Genomic DNA, 17,073 nt, shown 5'->3' with positions numbered 1-17,073 from the left:
GTATTTCTAAGGACATCAGCCACTGTTTTGGTTGACTTGAATTCCACTAAAACTGTCATTTTCTCATTTGTCTCCTGCACTTTTTTTATAAAGTCGATTTCCGGTTCAATGCTCATCTTCAGGTTTCCATTGAAAAGTTTCTTGACTGCCCCATGCAACGATTTCTGGTAAGGTAGACCTCTCACAATTAACTTGTTTCTTCCCAATTGGTCTTCCAGTTTTTGAAGTCTTTTTTTGTCTTCCTCCTTATCTTCTCTAAGCTTTTGCACCTCTGCCTTTAATTCTTCGTTTTCGATTTTTAAGCGCTTAATGTCGTCTTTAACCCCTTCAATGTTGTTTTTTAGGTCGGTGATGTCTGATTTAGTTGGGAGATTTTCTAATTTCTCGTCTAGCAATTTTGACATTGAATCCTGCATCATTTTCATAAGCTCCATGGTTGGCATGTTTCCTACAATTACCGGGTTTTCAGGAGAAGTCTCCATCAGTTTTCGCTTAGCTTTTTGTTCGATGAGGCCCACTGTGTTACTTGTGTTGTACGGTGAGTTAACTGGTGGCGTTGACATGCTTTTAGAGTCCAAGTTTTGGTCCTAGATTTAGCGACGTTAATGCAATGACGACTAAGAAATTAGGTGGAACTGGCAATATTTCCAAAATATGTAGTGTGTGTTTAGGCGCAACTGGTATTCTTCCTCTTTTTCTGGGATTATAATAAGCTGTGCATTTACATACCAGCGTTATAAAAGGTGGCAACCGCTTAAAACCACTATTTGCCAGAAAAAATAAACACAGCTGTTTTCTTTGGTCGTCCGTCACAACTCTTTGCACCTTTGAGTAAAATTGCGATAATTTACACTTTCCAGTAAAATAAATTTCAATTCTGTGTTATTTTGATTTTAAAATCGCTATTTTGTGAAAGGCCAGCTGTGGTATCAACCGCACTTCAATGCCCAACAATGGCCAGGTAGAGGAACTTTATTAAATCAGTAGCCGTTTTGTGTGGAAAGGCCGAATACAGCAAAAGACTCGGAAATATCTGGAGCTGCGACAAGGTATGACTACTCCCGGTAAGAAATTCACAAAATTAATTTAGGCGACAGAAAGCCATCTGCAATGTTGCGGTAGATGTGTCAATTGTTAATTGACGAATGGCGAACATCTCCGCTAGGTACAGCAATCAGAGCATACGGCACGAAGATTTTCAAACTAAATCTTGGATTACGGCGTGATTTTGTGTGGCCATTTGTTGTAGCCGACATTTCACAGCCTATTACCGGTTCTGATTTTTCAGAAAATTTTGATTCGCTAGTTGATGTAAAAAGGCGTTGACTCATTGATAAGAAACTAACTACCTCAGATTAAGCAATCTGCAACACATTGCATTGCAACGAAAGGCCCACCTATTTACAGCAAACTAAGAAGATTGCCGCCTGAGAAACTGAATATTGTGAATAAAGAATTCGAGTATATGTAACAAATAGAAATTTGTCGTCCTCCGAAAAGTAGTTGGCAAGTTCGCTGCACTTGGAACCCAAATCTAACAACGAATGGAGGCCTTGTGGACATTATAGGCCATTGAATAAAGTAAAGTTGTGGAACGTTCGACAAACCTTCCAGCGCTTCAAGAATGATGCTCTTCGAGGATTAAATTTTTGTTACATGTATATCGATGACATTTTTGTGCGCCCGAAGCGAGACAAGCGCAAAGCTGTGTGGACGGATGAACTCAGAAATGCTTTCCAATGTTACAAAGATCAGCTTTCAAATGCTACGTTTCTCGCGTACCCTGTTGAATGAGCTCCAACTTCTTTGTGGGTCGATGCATCAAACATTGGCATGGGAGTCATTCTTCAGCATTTGGTATTAAGAGGGTGCCTCTTGGAGTTTTCAGCAGTTTTCCAATTTCACTGATCATAAGACTTTGACGTTTGCTTTCGTCCAGCGACTTGAGAAAGCATCCCCAATATAGCTTCGCCAGTTGGATTACAACATACTACGGACATTTGTTATGTCCACTATGACGTTATCAAAACACTGCACAACTTGTCGCATCCAGATTCACGGTCAACTCTAAAGCAGATAAGTGATCGTTTTGTTTGGCCTTTCAAAAGTGTTTGGAGCGTGTGGGTATTCCATAATCTAGTGTATATCTTGTTTTACAAACTAATATACTATACTACTTGTGTAAATTATAATTTGTTTTTTGGAAAACTGCCGTCTAATTCACATTGACTTTTTAGTTTTATCTACTTGTTTAAATTATTCTTTGTTTTTTCGAAATCTACCATCTAGTTGACATTGAATTTTTAGTTTTATGTACACATTCGAAATTTTTCATTCATTATTCAGATTTAATATAGAAAAATTTTTTTGTCATTTTAAAAATAAATATTTAAAAAAAGCAAATGCTGTTTGTTTCCTTCAAGGCGATTCAAAGACCAAAAAAGAAAACATCAATGACGTCAAAAATATACCATTTATTATGTCCTTATATTTGTGATTTTATTTCTTACATAACCGCCTTAATAGTTTCGAGGTGTCTCCCGCGACATAATCTTTCCATCGGGCTTTTGGTCGTTCCATTTGCGTGTACCACCGTGTTTGCCTTCCAAAGACTTCTTTGTTGAAGCTTCTTCATCCATTCTGACAACATGACCTATCCAATGTAGCCGTTGTATTCTGATACGTGTAACTATGCTATCGTCGTCATACAGCTCGTGGTTCAAATGTCGCCTATATTCCCCATTATCGCTAACAGGTCCATATATTTTACGAAGAATCTTTCTTTCAAACACTCCAACCACTGCCTCGTCTGATTTCCCAAGTACCTATGCCACAGAACCATATAACAAAAGGGGTAGTATCTGCCTAACCTAAACTGCTTACTTAATCCAAAGCAGTATCTGTTTGCCAGTATTACTCTTCGCTTTATTCCGTTTCGGTTACGGCGGTTCCGAGGTAGATAAAGTTACTTCCTATCTCAAAGTTGTATCTGTTCGGTTGTACGGGGCGTTTTTGGCGATGATACCATCCATTTCGTTTTATCGTTATTTACTCCAGACCCATTTTCACTGATTCCCTTTCGATTCTTTCAAAGGCTGCAATTACTACTTCCGGTGACCGACCTATGATATCGATGCCGTCGGCATAGGCGAGTAGCATTTGCTGTCTTGTGAGTAGTGTGCCATATCTTTTCACATCTGTATCTCGTATAATCTTCTCCAGCAGGTTATTAAAGAGATCACACGATAGGCTGTCTCCTTGCCTGCAACTTGGTTTGGTATTAAATGGTTCAGAGAGATTCTTTCCTATTCTTGCTGAGGAACGTGTTTCAGAAAGTGTTATCCTGCAGAGTTCCTCCTGTGGGGAGGAGGCTTATTCTTCTGTATTTGGCATATTCAGACAATCAGACAAACTGATGCATACGCATTATTAGCGTGTCGCCCCCGGTCTTAAATAGTTCAGCCGTCGGCTCTTGCTGCCTCGTTACACAAAATTTATTGCAGCTCTAAAATAAGTCTATTTGACAGATTTTCCAGATTTCAAATAAACTTTAAAGCTGTAATAAGTTTTGTGAACAGAAGAAGGAAGGTGCCTTCTAGTTCCTACCGTTGAACCATCCAGATCGCTTTAAAAAGCCCAATAACTTGCGAATTCGCTATATCAGAAAGGTTATACTAGAAATGAGAACCTAAGTGGAACTCCTTCTAACTGCTAGTGTGGGACACACACACAGAAGGTGTTCTATAGTCTCTTCTTCTTCGATGCCCTCACAGCTTCTGCAAAAGCCGTTGACAGTGACCTGTCATGACGGACATAATGACTGAGACGTCAGTTCTAGTTAATGACAGCAAAGCAGTAGAGCTCTTCGAGTCTAGATTAGGCCACATAGTTTCGGAATGCTCACAGCCCCCTCTTTGTGACCATCTATCATTTGTTGCCCTTCGAGCCTGATCCTGAAAACCTGAAAACTTAGCTTACATGTCGCTAGAGGCATACCCACAGATTCCAGTGTCCCTGGAATGTGTAGGGTAGTTCCTAGCCTCGCAAGTTCTTCCACTTTACAATTCCCTGGGATATCTTTGTGGCCCGGCACCCTGAACAGGTAAATTTTGAACTGTTCCGCCATCTGAGAGATCTGCAACAGTCGAGGGATTTAATGGCTGCCTGGCTGTCTGAGAAGATATTTATGCCAATTGTCGTAATGACATTATATCTTAGCCATTTCACCACTTCCTTAATTGCAAGGATCTCTGCTTGATACACACTGCAGTGGTCGGGTAAACTTTTCGATATGACCAGTTCTATATCTTTAGAGTACACCCCAAAGTCCACCTGGTCCTTTAGTTTGGAACCATTCGTATAGAAGTCTTCTGCTACCAGGGATATCGTAGTTCCAATCGGTTCTATCAGGAATAGTGGTACAGAAATTTTTATCCAAAAGCGGCATAGGTAGAGTGTAATTCACTGCCTGAAACATCGGATATCTCTAAGAGTGCTGGGAAACTTTCTCCTTTCCGCAGTTGCGACGTCATCAGCATACGCGACTACTTTTACGCCTTTTTCTTCTAGAGATAATAACATATTGTTAAATGCTAAATTCCAAAGTAATGAAGGCAGTACACCTCCTTGATGCGATCCTCAGCTGACCCATCTTTTTAGATCCACAGATCCCAAGCCTTCCAAAATGCTTCATTTAGTACATAAGTTATTAATAAACTTTCTTACGGTAGAGTTGAGGCCTAGAAACTCCTACTCCTTCATGATTGACGTCGGTTTGACATTATTGAAAGCACAGTCAATGTCAAGAAATGCTACCATTGTATATTCCTTGAAAGCGAGAGAGCGCTCTATGTAGCCGACCAGATTGTGAAGGGCTGTTTCAGTGGATTTGGCTTCACTAGTGGACGAAAAAAGTGGAGCGGACCAATTATTGAGTCTTGCGGGACTTCCTAGAATTGGCACTGATATTGAATCCCCTACGTACACAGACTGTTGCCGATTACTAAGATATGATTGATCCAATTTGATAGGAGTATAGCTGAAATTTAAAAATTTCCTGAGCTTCATATATAAGTTATGAGTTTTGAGCGAGTCGAAAGCCTTTGAATGATCTAGTAGGACGAGAAATCTAACATTGCCATCATCAATTTCACTTCCAACTGATTCCGAAACTTCAACTAATGCACTAACGCAACTATGATAGGCACATAAACCGGATTGTCTATCGGACAACAAAGATTCATGAACATTTGCTTATGCAATATCTTCTCGCAAACTTTCATTCGGACGGAATTCACTATTCGATTTAGGGATTGGGATTATCTTTGATATTTTCCAAATAGTCGGATATGCACTAGAGGTTAGAACTGAATTAACTAGATGAGTAAAATAAGGTAGAAGGTAAGGAACTAATGTTCTAATGAATCTTGGGTAAGCTGTCAAGACCAATAGCATAAGACTTGACTGATCTAAGACAATGTAAAACTTCGTCGTGCAATACACATATAAACGCATAACTGCAATCAACATTTGTGCCTTCCAGAATTAAAGCGCATTAATTTAAGAATCCTATACCTTCAAATAATAAATCTTGAATTTATCGCCCAAAAATATTTAGCAGCAAATTTAAGGTGATTTGATCGCAGTTCACCAAACTACTGAGCGTAAGTAAGAATTGTATTGTAGCCGTTGAGTGAAGCGAACGTGTTTTTGTTTCGCTCCTCAAATAAAAAATAAATAAATAAAAAAATTTTAAAGCATTTTGGAGTAGGCCTCTAAAGACTCAACATCTGCGGTGGTGGCGTCAGACCGCAGCATGTTGTCCTCCCCTCCTATAGGTGTGGGTGCCTTGGCACCTGTAGTCGAGAGTAATGCTTCAAGCGCACACTAGACGTCAGACTAATAAATGAGGAAGAGACGGATAAACCAGAAGGGATGCACAGTTCGTCCCCAGCCTTTAAGTAAAGGTGTAGTTTCTGACTCGGATTCAGACAGCGACTGTGCCAATGAAACAGTCATCGCAGCCGAATCGAGAGATGAGGGCAGAAGTGAGCGATGGCTTTGCTAAGCTCACAAGCAGACCGAGAAAGCGATCCGGTGCACGACGAAGGAGACAGAGGAGTATGTACCGGCAGCGTAATCGGGCAAATGTGCAGAATGCTGGAAGTGATAGAACTGACATTCCAAGCATTTCTACGGAAGCTGGAAAAAGAATCAGATCTCCCGAAGAGCATAACACTGCTAAAATACTGAAGAAGAAAAAGAGCTCCCCGCTTTCAAGTATTCTGGGAAAACCAAGCCAGCCATTCCGCAATGGAGACTCCAGACTGTGTCCTGCGGAGGTGGACAAAGTTGGAACAGGAACGAAGGAAGCGCGCACGGCCTCTGAGTCTTCATGGAGGACTGTGACTTCCTTAAGGCCAAAGCCATCACGGAAGGGGAAGATGGTCGCTGAGAATGGTAAGGAGCCGCCCTTTTACGCGAGAGTGGCAAGGAAGCACATCAGAGATGAGCTGACTTATGCAGTCATCAATATCGGCTGTGCATCCGGTAGGATTCCACCAGATCATCGGTCCCAAGTGGAGGATCTGGTTAACGATCGGATTTTTGAAGATGTGTGGAACTTTGTAGAGGGTCCACCCATACAAATGATGAGCTGCAAGTTTAGATGGGACATCTATACGCTGTGTTTTGCGTCGGCGGAATGAATTTATGCCGTCAAACAGCTCGTCAGAGGTATCCACGCTCCCTGGGGGCGCAAAGCTCGACCTTGTGAGAAAGGTGGATATCCCCCAGCTCACAAAGGCTACGGTCTTCATAACGGGATGGGGCACTAAATTTGCGACGGAACGCATGTTGGGATTCTTGGGCAAGCAAAACGAAGGTTTGGTCGCGGAGAAGTGGGAGGTCTTCCACAGTGAGGAGATGGAGGAAAGAACTCTCTTTGTGGTTGGCATTGATCAAGTCTCCGTGACGAGTTTAGCTAAGATCACCATCACCTACTCCCAAGAAACCCATTTACTTCAGATAGGCAAAGATCCTAGTATTGAAACACCACGCAGAACAGCGAATGGAAACCCAATAAAGCTTAGCGAACAGGGACCCGACGATGGAAACATTACCGACTTTATAAAAAGTCGAAGACTAGACTAGGCAATGAACCTAAAACGATGACATCAGGCAGTGCAGTGACAGGAAAGTCAATGCAGTCTAAAGAACAGGGAGCAGACGATGAGATCATCACCTACTCCCAAGATGCCCATTTACCGGAGCACCAATGATTGAGGTAATCCAGATAAACCTCCAGAGGAGCGAGACTGCTACACACGCTCTGATGGAGAAAATTAGCAAGGGCAAGATTCATATTGCCTTATTTCAGGAGCCATGGACGACTCGGAACAAAGTCTCTGAACTAAACCATATCAACTACCAACACTAGTACTAGGCCGAGGACCTGCGTTATTTGTCATAGAAATTTGAATTATATATTTTCCCCAGAGTTGTCAACGTCGGATGCAACAGTGGTGAGACCTGGTATCACTTTATCTACCTTCCAACTCTCTGACACCGCCACCCACGTCGGAGCTGCAACGGCTGGTGAGGAAAGCAAAACAGACGAGGTGCTATTAGGGTGCGATGCGAACTCTCACCACATTTCGTGGGACAGCACCCATACTAATAAGCGGGGCCAAGCCCTGACAGAGTTCTTGAATACTAACGACCTAATAACACTTCATATTGGTAACACACTGATTAGGGAGGAGGTATTAGATGTGACGTAATGTTCCGAAAATCTGATCGATGAGGTTCAGGATTGGAGGGTCTCCATGAAAAACTGTTTCTCTCACCATCGCTACATTAGGTTTAGAAAGGCACAGCCAGCGTCGAATCCGATAAACAAGGGTGGTGTTTATACCTAAGCCCGGCAAGGCAAGTTATGCGACACCACACACACAAAGGCCTACAGACCCATAAGCATTACGTCCTTTCTATTCAATCTATGACATCCAGCGAACTGCTCAAAGTGTATGACATCCAGCGAACTGTCAAGGGAATGTCGGTGGAGACTACCCTGCACGAGGTTGTGCATAAAATAGAAGAATCGTTCGATGCCAAAACGTATGGCGGTGTGCATTGACATCGAGGGGCTTTTAACAATGTGCGGACCGACTCACTGATCGAATCCTTAGACCAGTACCGGGTGGTCCCGGTCCTAAGAGACTGGATAAACCATATGCTAAGGAACAGGTGGTGAAATTGTGTGTCCAATGGCATAAATATAAGGGAGAAAGTGGTACAGGGCAGGTGGGCATTTCATCGCCACTCCTATGGGTGACCACCATAAATGACCTATTACGGATGCTGACTGAGGAGGCATTTGAACCCGTCTGCTACGCAGACGATGCTATAATACTTCTAGAAGATAAGGATCCGAACGAGCTACGCAGAAGGGCCGAAACGGTCTTGCATATGGCATGACTGGGTTAGACCCAGAGGTCTTAATGCTAACCCAGAGAAGACTGAAATATGCCTGTTCACAAGGAAGACGAAGGTGGACCAATTTAACGCACCACATTTCCTCAATAAGACGATTTCGATATCTGACAAGGTCAAATACTTAGGTGTGATCTTGGACAGGAAACTGAATTGGAAGTGTCACATTCTGGAGCGTACTGAGAAGGCTCACAGATGTTGGACACTATGTAGACGGGCCGTAGGATCGAAATGGGGCCTGAATCTGAGGATAGTCCACTGGCTCAACAGGAGCGTGATTAGACCAATACTTACTTACGCCTCAGTAGTTTGTTGGACTGCTATGGAGAAAAAGTGCAACATAAGGACCATGCAACAGGTTCAAAGAACATGTTGTCTTGGCATAGGCGAAGCTATGAGGACCACCCCACTAGGGCACTGGAGACTATTCTAGATATCCGACCCATTGATATGAGACTGCGATGGAAGCAGCTCATACCATCGCAGTATAATCGAAGCGACAATAGGAATCCTGGAAGGGAGGGAAGAGGTTTTCGATCGGATCCCTGAGATGAACTTTGAAGTTGAGTGCGAGGGACTGCTGCCATCGGCACAGCTTTGGATTGACTGAACCCTAGTATTGCCATCTGGAAGATCATGTTACACGGATGGATCAAAGCTAGAGGACAGAGTGGGCCTGGGGGTTCACATTGAAAACCCAGGGACTGAAATCTGTTTTAAACTGCCTGACCATAATACGGTCCTGCAGGCGGAGATCCGGGCGATCACGGAATGCGTGAAGTGGTGTGGTGCTAACGCGAGGACGTCGAGTCTGAACATCTTTACCGACAGTAGAATTGCCATTAGGGCAATAACAACCAGGACGGTAAGGTCACAAACAGTCTTGCAGTGTAAGAAGGAGATTAACGCCTTCTCTGAGGATGGGAAAATACGCATCGTTTGGGTGCCGGGCCATAACGGCGTAAGGGGAAATGAAAGGGCAGACGATTTGGCAGTGAAGGCCAGAGGACTGCCGTCAATAAACTTGGTTAACCCGAAGCCTTTGGTGTCGCATAACTTGACTTGCTGGGCTTGGGTACAAAATACCACCCTTACCTCCTGCCAGGAGTATATGCTAGTCCCATGCACGCTGTGAAAACAGTAGCCATCCTGGACTGTAATTTATAAGACTACTATCTGACCCGGGACCGCTCCGATGCGCCTTCTTTTACTTTATATGGAACAAAAGTTTCCTTGGAATATTTATTTTCGACAATTAAAGAGCTTTTAGTGAAATACCATGCTTCAAAAATAGTATATCGCTTGACTAAATGTTTAACAATATAAGTGCATTTGATCTTTGTTGGTCTACGAATTTAAGTTTGAATGTAAGGTGTACTCGATCCTTAAAATACTTTATTTCAGCCCGCTACTCTCATGATATCTGATTGTTTAACAATATAAGTGCCTTCGTCCGAATCCCATATGATCTTTATTGGTCTACGAGTTTATGTTTGGATGTAAGGTGTACTCCATTCTTAAAATACGTTATTTCAGCCCGCTACTCTCATGATATCTGATTTAGGGGTGTTTTCGGGGGTGAGGTGGTCCCCCAGGCACTTGGCCCTGAAAAAATATCAGCATCGCGCTCTTCTTTCAAAAACCATTTATTTAAACCCCATATTGCCATTGGTTTAGGGGAGTTTACACGATGAGGCGTCCCCCAAACACATGGGCCAAAATAGGTTTTTACCCTTTGCGGGATGTTTTGGGGAAGGTGATGCCCTAAATACATGGTCCTACATTTGGATATCAATTTCGTATTCTACTCCCAAATACCTTTATTTGAGCCCCATATTACGATGGTCACTAAAAAATTGCTGCTTGTGGGGTATTTTGGGAAAGGTATTTTGGGACCAGAAAATTGGTCCCGAAAATAGGTATCAATTCTTGCTCCACCCCCCAATACCTTTCACTTAATCTCCACACTGACATGGTCGGTAAATGTGCCCGATTTAGAAGTTTTTTGGGGATTGGGGTGGTAGCCCAAACACTAAGCCCGGAAAATATATCAGCAACGTGCTCTATTCTCATATATCTATATATCATTTATTTGAACCCCATATTGCCATTGGCCTCAAAATTGGAAATCAAATTCGTTTTATAATCTCATTTAAACTCCTTATTGCAAAAGTCAGCAAATATGTCCGGTTTGGGTATTGGCCCTAAAAACTATAAATATTTAGTTCCACTCTCTTTATGACCCAAATTGTCTAGGTGAACAAATACGTCCTATTTGGGGGTTGTTATGGTGGTGGGACGTCCCGTAGATAGTTGGTCCCTAATGTTGACATCAGATACGTGGTCTACTCCCAACTACGTGGTTTACTCCCATATTTCCATAGTCGGCAAACATGACCGGCTTGGGGTGTTTTGGGGGATGGGCGGCCACTCAGTGAGTTGGCCTTGAAAATATACTTCGGATTCGTGTTCCGCTCTAAAAACCCTCATATTTGAGTCTCATATTGCAAAAGTCAGCAAATACTTACTATTTGGGTATTGTTGTGGGGGTGGGTGGCCCCATGGATACTTTTCCCGAATATTGAGATCAGATTCGTATTTTACTCCCAAAGACCTTTCATTTGAGCCTCATATGGCTATGGTCGTAAATTTGTCCCCTTTGGGGGAGGTTTTTGGTCCCATATTTGGATATCAGATTCTAATTCTCTACTTAAGTACCTTTTATTTAAGCCCCATATTCCCATGGTCAGTAAATAAGTCCTGTTTGGGGAAGAGGTCCACCCCTCCCGAAACGTGGTCCCACATTTGGATATCAGATTCGTATTCTACTCGCAATTACCTTTCATTTAAGTCCCATATTGCCATGGTCGGTAAATATATCCGATTTAGGGGTGTTTTGGGGGTTGGGGTGGTCCCCCCAGCACTTGGTTCGACAAATGGATATCAGATACGTTATATTATCCTAAATACCTTTAATTTGAGTCCCATATTGTGATTGGTCTATATATATGTTTGGTAGGTTTTAGGGTGAGGCGGCCCCCCTAGGTACCCCATCCGAAATTTGGATACCAAATTTTTATTTTTAAGGTACTATATGAGAGCACAAAAAATTTCACTTAAATCGCATCACCCATCTCCGAGATCAGGCGTTCCGAAAATTAGGGTAAGGGGGAGGGTCCGCCCCCCTTCAGATACCAAAAAATGTAGCAACCTATTTTCACCACGGGATCATAATTCACCATCTGTGAAAATTTCACGAAAATCGGTTCAGCCATTTCTGAGTCTATAAGGAACACACAAACATACAAACAAACCTACACAACCTACAAACCTACTACCTAAACACAAATTGATTTTTAAATATAAGATTTGTCTTGTTGTGCAGGAATAAAAAATAAATAATCTATCAGACTTAAATAGTTGGAAGTGTAAGAATTGTTAGCCTCTAGATTGATGTTACTCTGCATATGAATATAAATGAATATTTTTATCGAATTAAGTTGGTTTTGTTTTCAAATATCTATGAATAGAAAGAACATTTTTCATTTGAAAACAAAAGTTCAATTTGTTAACATCGTTTGAATAACATTAAGAAATTTTTTGGTGTCAAATAAAATAAAATTTCTGATAATTATATTGTCTAATTACAAGTCGGAAATAATTTTTTTGGGAGGTAAATGTAATGAATATATTATTAATTTGCTAATTTAGAGGCATATTTTCCGTTTTCAGGAACTGGGAGCGTGCATCTCCCATTCCCCCCAATAATTTTTTATTTGAGAACTTACGCGAAAGAGCCAAGAAATAGCTTCTCCAGAATACCAAATTATGAATTTCTGAGGAATTTGGCGCACCATGACGAGTGGTTGTTGCCGTAAGTTTTCCTGTTGACCATATCGTATATTCCACAAAGTGGAATTCATTGACCATTCGTTATACATACAGACAACCCTACAAAAACTATTCTAAGATATAATTCTACATGAATTTTCTCTTAATTCTCGTTTTATTATTTTAATTGAAATTTTATCTGTAGAAATGTTGGTTAAAAAATGTCTTTAAATGAAATATTCTGCTTGTTAATCTGAAAACAATTTCCAAAAAATAGTATTTAATTACAAATTATTTGAATTACATTAGCAATGTAATGAAAAAAAATAAAGGACTCGGAAACTCAATTTTAAAAGCCCGAAACGATCAGCCAGATTAATTTAAATTTTAAAATAATTATTTCAAATAAAACCATTTCGTTTTTATACCCTCCACCATAGGATGGGGTATACTAATTACGTCATTCTCTTTGTAACTACTCGAAATATTCCTCTGAGACCCCATAAAGTATATATATTCTTGATCGTCGCGACATTTTATGTCGATTTAGCCATGTCCGTCCGTCCGTCTGTCTGTCGAAAGCACGCTAACTTCCGAAGGAGTAAAGCTAGCCGCTTGAAATTTTGCACAAATACTTCTTATTATTGTAGGTCGGTTGGTATTGTAAATGGGGCATATCGGTCCATGTTTTGATATAGCTGCCATATAAACTGATCTTGGATCTTGGGTCTTGACTTCTTGAGCCTCTAGAGTGCGCAATTCTTATCCGATTGGAATGAAATTTTGCATGACGTATTTTATTCTTACTTTCAACAACTGTGTCAAATAAGGTTCAAGTCAGTTCATAACCTAATATAGCTGCCATATAAACCGATCTGGGATCTTGACTTCTTGAGACTCTAGAGGTCGCAATTATTATCCGATTTGCCTGAAATTTTGTACGACGGATCCTCTCATTACCATCGACATACGTGTTTATTATGGTCTGAATCGGTCTATAGCCCGATACAGCTCCCAGAGCCCCCAAAGACAGGTCTCCAACATATAATTTAATTGTGGTCCAAACCGGACCAAACATGAAATTTATACCCATCTTAGGTGAAGAAATGTGTTAATATAATATTAGTCAGCACACTTTAATCTATGAGAGCACGTTTTATATTTCACTTATGTTTGCCGCTAGGTCATTTGACATCAATTAGTGGACAAAGAAAGAACAAATTTTACAACTGAGATAACGTAGAATCTCTTCAAGTTTTTGAAGTTTAGTTCTACCATCTTTTCTTATTTTATCTCCAATAAATTAGAAAAACCTAAGAACTTGTAAAGACATGATGAAAATTATAAGCCCTTATATATAAGGGCGGACCCTCCCCCTTACCTTAATTTTCAGAAACGCCTGATCTCGGAGATGGGAGATGCGATTTAAGCGAAATTTTGTGTGCTCTCATATAGTACCCTAAAAATAACAAGTAAAAGCGTGCTAAGTTCGGCCGGGCCGAATCTTATATACCCTCCACCATGGATCGCATTTGTCGAGTTCTTTTCCCGGCATCTCTTCTTAGGCAAAACACGATATAAGAAAAGATTTGCTCTGCCATTAGAGCGATATCAAGATATGCTCCGGTTTTGACCACAATTAAATTATATGTTGGAGACCTGTGTAAAATGTCAACCAATTCGAATAGAGTCAACCAAAATAGAGAGATCGATTTATATGGGAGCTGTATCGGGCTAAGGACCGATTCAGACCATAATAAACACGTATGTTGATGGTCATGAAAGAATCCGTCGTACAAAATTACAGGCAAATCGGATAATAATTGCGACCTCTAGAGGCTCAAGAAGTCAAGATCCCAGATCGGTTTATATGGCAGCTATATCAGGTTATGAACCGACTTGTATTTTATTTGACATAGTGGTTGAAAGTAACAATAAAAAACGTCTTGCGAAATTTCAGCCAAATCGGATAGGAATTGCGCCCTCTAGAAGCTCAAGAAGTCAAGTCCCCCGATGTGTTTATTTGACAGCTATATCAGGTTATGAACCGATTTGAACCATACTTTGCACAGTTGTTGGATATCATAACAAATACTACGTGTCAAAATTCATTCAAATCGGATAGGAATTGCGCCCTCTAGAGGCTCAAGAAATCAAGACCCAAGATCGGTTTATATGACCGCTATATAAGGTTATGCACCGATTTGAACCATACTTGGCACAGTTGTTGGATATCGTAACAAAACATGTTGTTCAAAATTACATTCCAATCGGATAAGAATTGCGCAATCTAGACGCTCAAGAATGATTTGAACCATACTTGGCGCAGTTGTTGGATATCATAACAAAACACGTCGTGCAAAATTTCATCCCAATCGGATAAGAAATGCGCACTCTAGGGGCTCAAGAAGTCAAGACCCAAGATCGGTTTATATGGCAGCTATATCAAAACATGGACCGATATAGCCCATTTACAACACCAACCGACCTACACTAATAAGAAGTATTTGTGCAAAATTTCAAGCGGCTAGCTGTACTCCTTCGGAAGTTAGCGTGCTTTCGACAGGACGGACGAACGGACGGAAGAAAAGATTTGCTCTGCTATTAGAGCAATATCAAGATATGGTCCGGTTTGGACCACAATTAAATTATATGTTGGAGACCTGTGTAAAATGTCAGCCAATTCGAATAAGAATTGCGCTCTTTGTGAGCTCAAAAAGTAAAATAGAGAGATCGATTTATATTGGTGCTGTATCGGGCTATGGACCGCTTCAGACAATAATAAACACGTATGTTTATGGTCATGAAAGAATCCGTCGTACAAAATTTCAGGCAAATCGGATAATAATTGCGACGTCTAGAGGCTCAAGAAGTCAAGATCCCAGATCGGTTTATATGGCAGCTTTATCAGGTTATGAACCGATTTGCACGATATTTGGCACAGTTGTTGGATATCATAACAAAGTACTACGTGCCAAAATTCATTCAAATTGGATAAGAACTGCGCCCTCTAGAGGCTCAAGAAATCAAGACCCAAGATCGGTTTATATGACAGCTATATAAGGTTATGGACCGATTTGAACCATACTTGGCACAGTTGTTGGATATCGTAATAAAACACGTCGTCCAAAATTTCATTCCAATCGGATAAGAATTGGGCACTCTAGAGGCTCAAGAAGTCAAGACCCCAGATCGGTTTATATGGCAGCTATATCAGGTTATGGACCGATTTAAACCATACTTGGCACAGTTGTTGGATATAATATCGAAACACGTCGTGCTAAATTTCATCCCAATCGGATAAGAATTGCGCACTCTAGAGGCTCAAGAAGTCAAGACCCAAGATCGGTTTATATGGCAGCTATATCAAAACATGGACCGAAATGGCCCATTTACAATACCAACCGAACTACACTAATAAGAAGTATTTGTGCAAAATTTCAAGCGGCTAGCTTTACTCCTTCGGAAGTTAGCGTGGTTTCGACAGACAGACGGACGGACGGACGGACGGGCAGACGGACGAACATGGCTAGATCGACATAAAATTTCACGACGATCAAGAATATATATACTTTATGGGGTCTCAGACGAATATTTCGAGTAGTTACAATCAGAATGAAGAAATTAGTATACCCCCCATCTTATGGTGGAAGGTATAAAAATTTGGTATCCAAATTTCGGATGGGCCGCCCCACCCTAAAACCTACCAAATATATATTTAGACCAATCACGACAATATGGGACTCAAATGAAAGGTATTTAGGATAAGAAAACGTATCTGATATCCATTTGTCGAACCAAGTGCTACGGGGACCACCCCAACCCCCAAAACACACCTAAATCGGACATATTTACCGACCATGGCAATATTGGACTCAAATGAAAGGTATTTGCGAGTAGAATACGAATCTAATATCCAAATGTGGGACCACGTTTCGGGGGGTCCACCGCTTCCCCAAAACACCTCCAAACAGGACTTATTTACTGACCATGGGAATATGGTACTTAAATAAAAGGTATCTGAGTGGAGAATTAGAATCTGATATCCAAATATGGGACCAAGTGTTTGGGGGGCCGCCTCTCCCCAAAAACAACCAGCAAAGGGGACAAATTTACGACCATAGCCATATGGAGCTCAAATGAAAGGTCTTTAAGAATAAAGCAAGAATCTGATCTCAATATTTGGGAAAAGTGTCTATGGGGCCACCCCATCCCCACAACAATACCCAAATAGGAAGCATTTGCTGACTTTTGCAATATGAGGCTCAAATAAAAGGGTTTTTATAGTGGAACACGAATCCGACATATATTTCCAAGGCCAACTCACTGAGTGGCCGCCCATCCCTCAAAACACCCAAATAGCCGGTCAGGTTTGCCGACTATGGAAATATGGGGCTCAAATTAAAGGTATTTGGGAGTAGACCACGTATCTGATATCAACATTAGGGACCAACTGTCTAGAGGACGTCCCACCACCATAACAACCCCCAAATAGGACGAATTTCCTTTATGATCCAAATAGTCGTGGTGAACAACACGACTATTTGGGTCGTAAAGAGAGTGGAACTAAATATTTATAACTTTTAGGGCCAATACCCCAAACCGGACATATTTGCTGACTTTTGCAATAAGGAGTTTAAATGAGATTATAAAACGAATTTGATATCCAATTTTGAGGCCAATGGCAATATGGGGTTCAAACAAATGATAAATAAATATATGAGAATAGAGCACGTTGCTAATATATTT

The 17,073-nt window shown here is 41.1% G+C and overlaps 1 protein-coding gene and 1 long non-coding RNA gene across 4 annotated transcripts in view; both read left to right on the top strand.

Moving 5' to 3' along the window:
* Positions 1-17,073, top strand: part of LOC106083362 (potassium voltage-gated channel subfamily H member 8) — a 419,128-nt gene that overhangs the window by 209,001 nt on the left and 193,054 nt on the right. The gene's annotated exons all lie outside the window — the stretch shown is intronic.
* On the top strand, positions 12,038-12,703 carry LOC131998058 (uncharacterized). Its single transcript, XR_009398517.1, has 2 exons — positions 12,038-12,166; positions 12,226-12,703. It is a non-coding gene; the product is annotated as an uncharacterized LOC131998058 (long non-coding RNA).

This window comes from Stomoxys calcitrans, chromosome 5 (assembly GCF_963082655.1).
Source record: "Stomoxys calcitrans chromosome 5, idStoCalc2.1, whole genome shotgun sequence".
NCBI classification, from domain to species: Eukaryota; Metazoa; Arthropoda; class Insecta; order Diptera; family Muscidae; genus Stomoxys; species Stomoxys calcitrans.
Note: the sequence above shows the minus strand (reverse complement) of the source record. Positions and strands in the feature narration are given on the sequence as shown.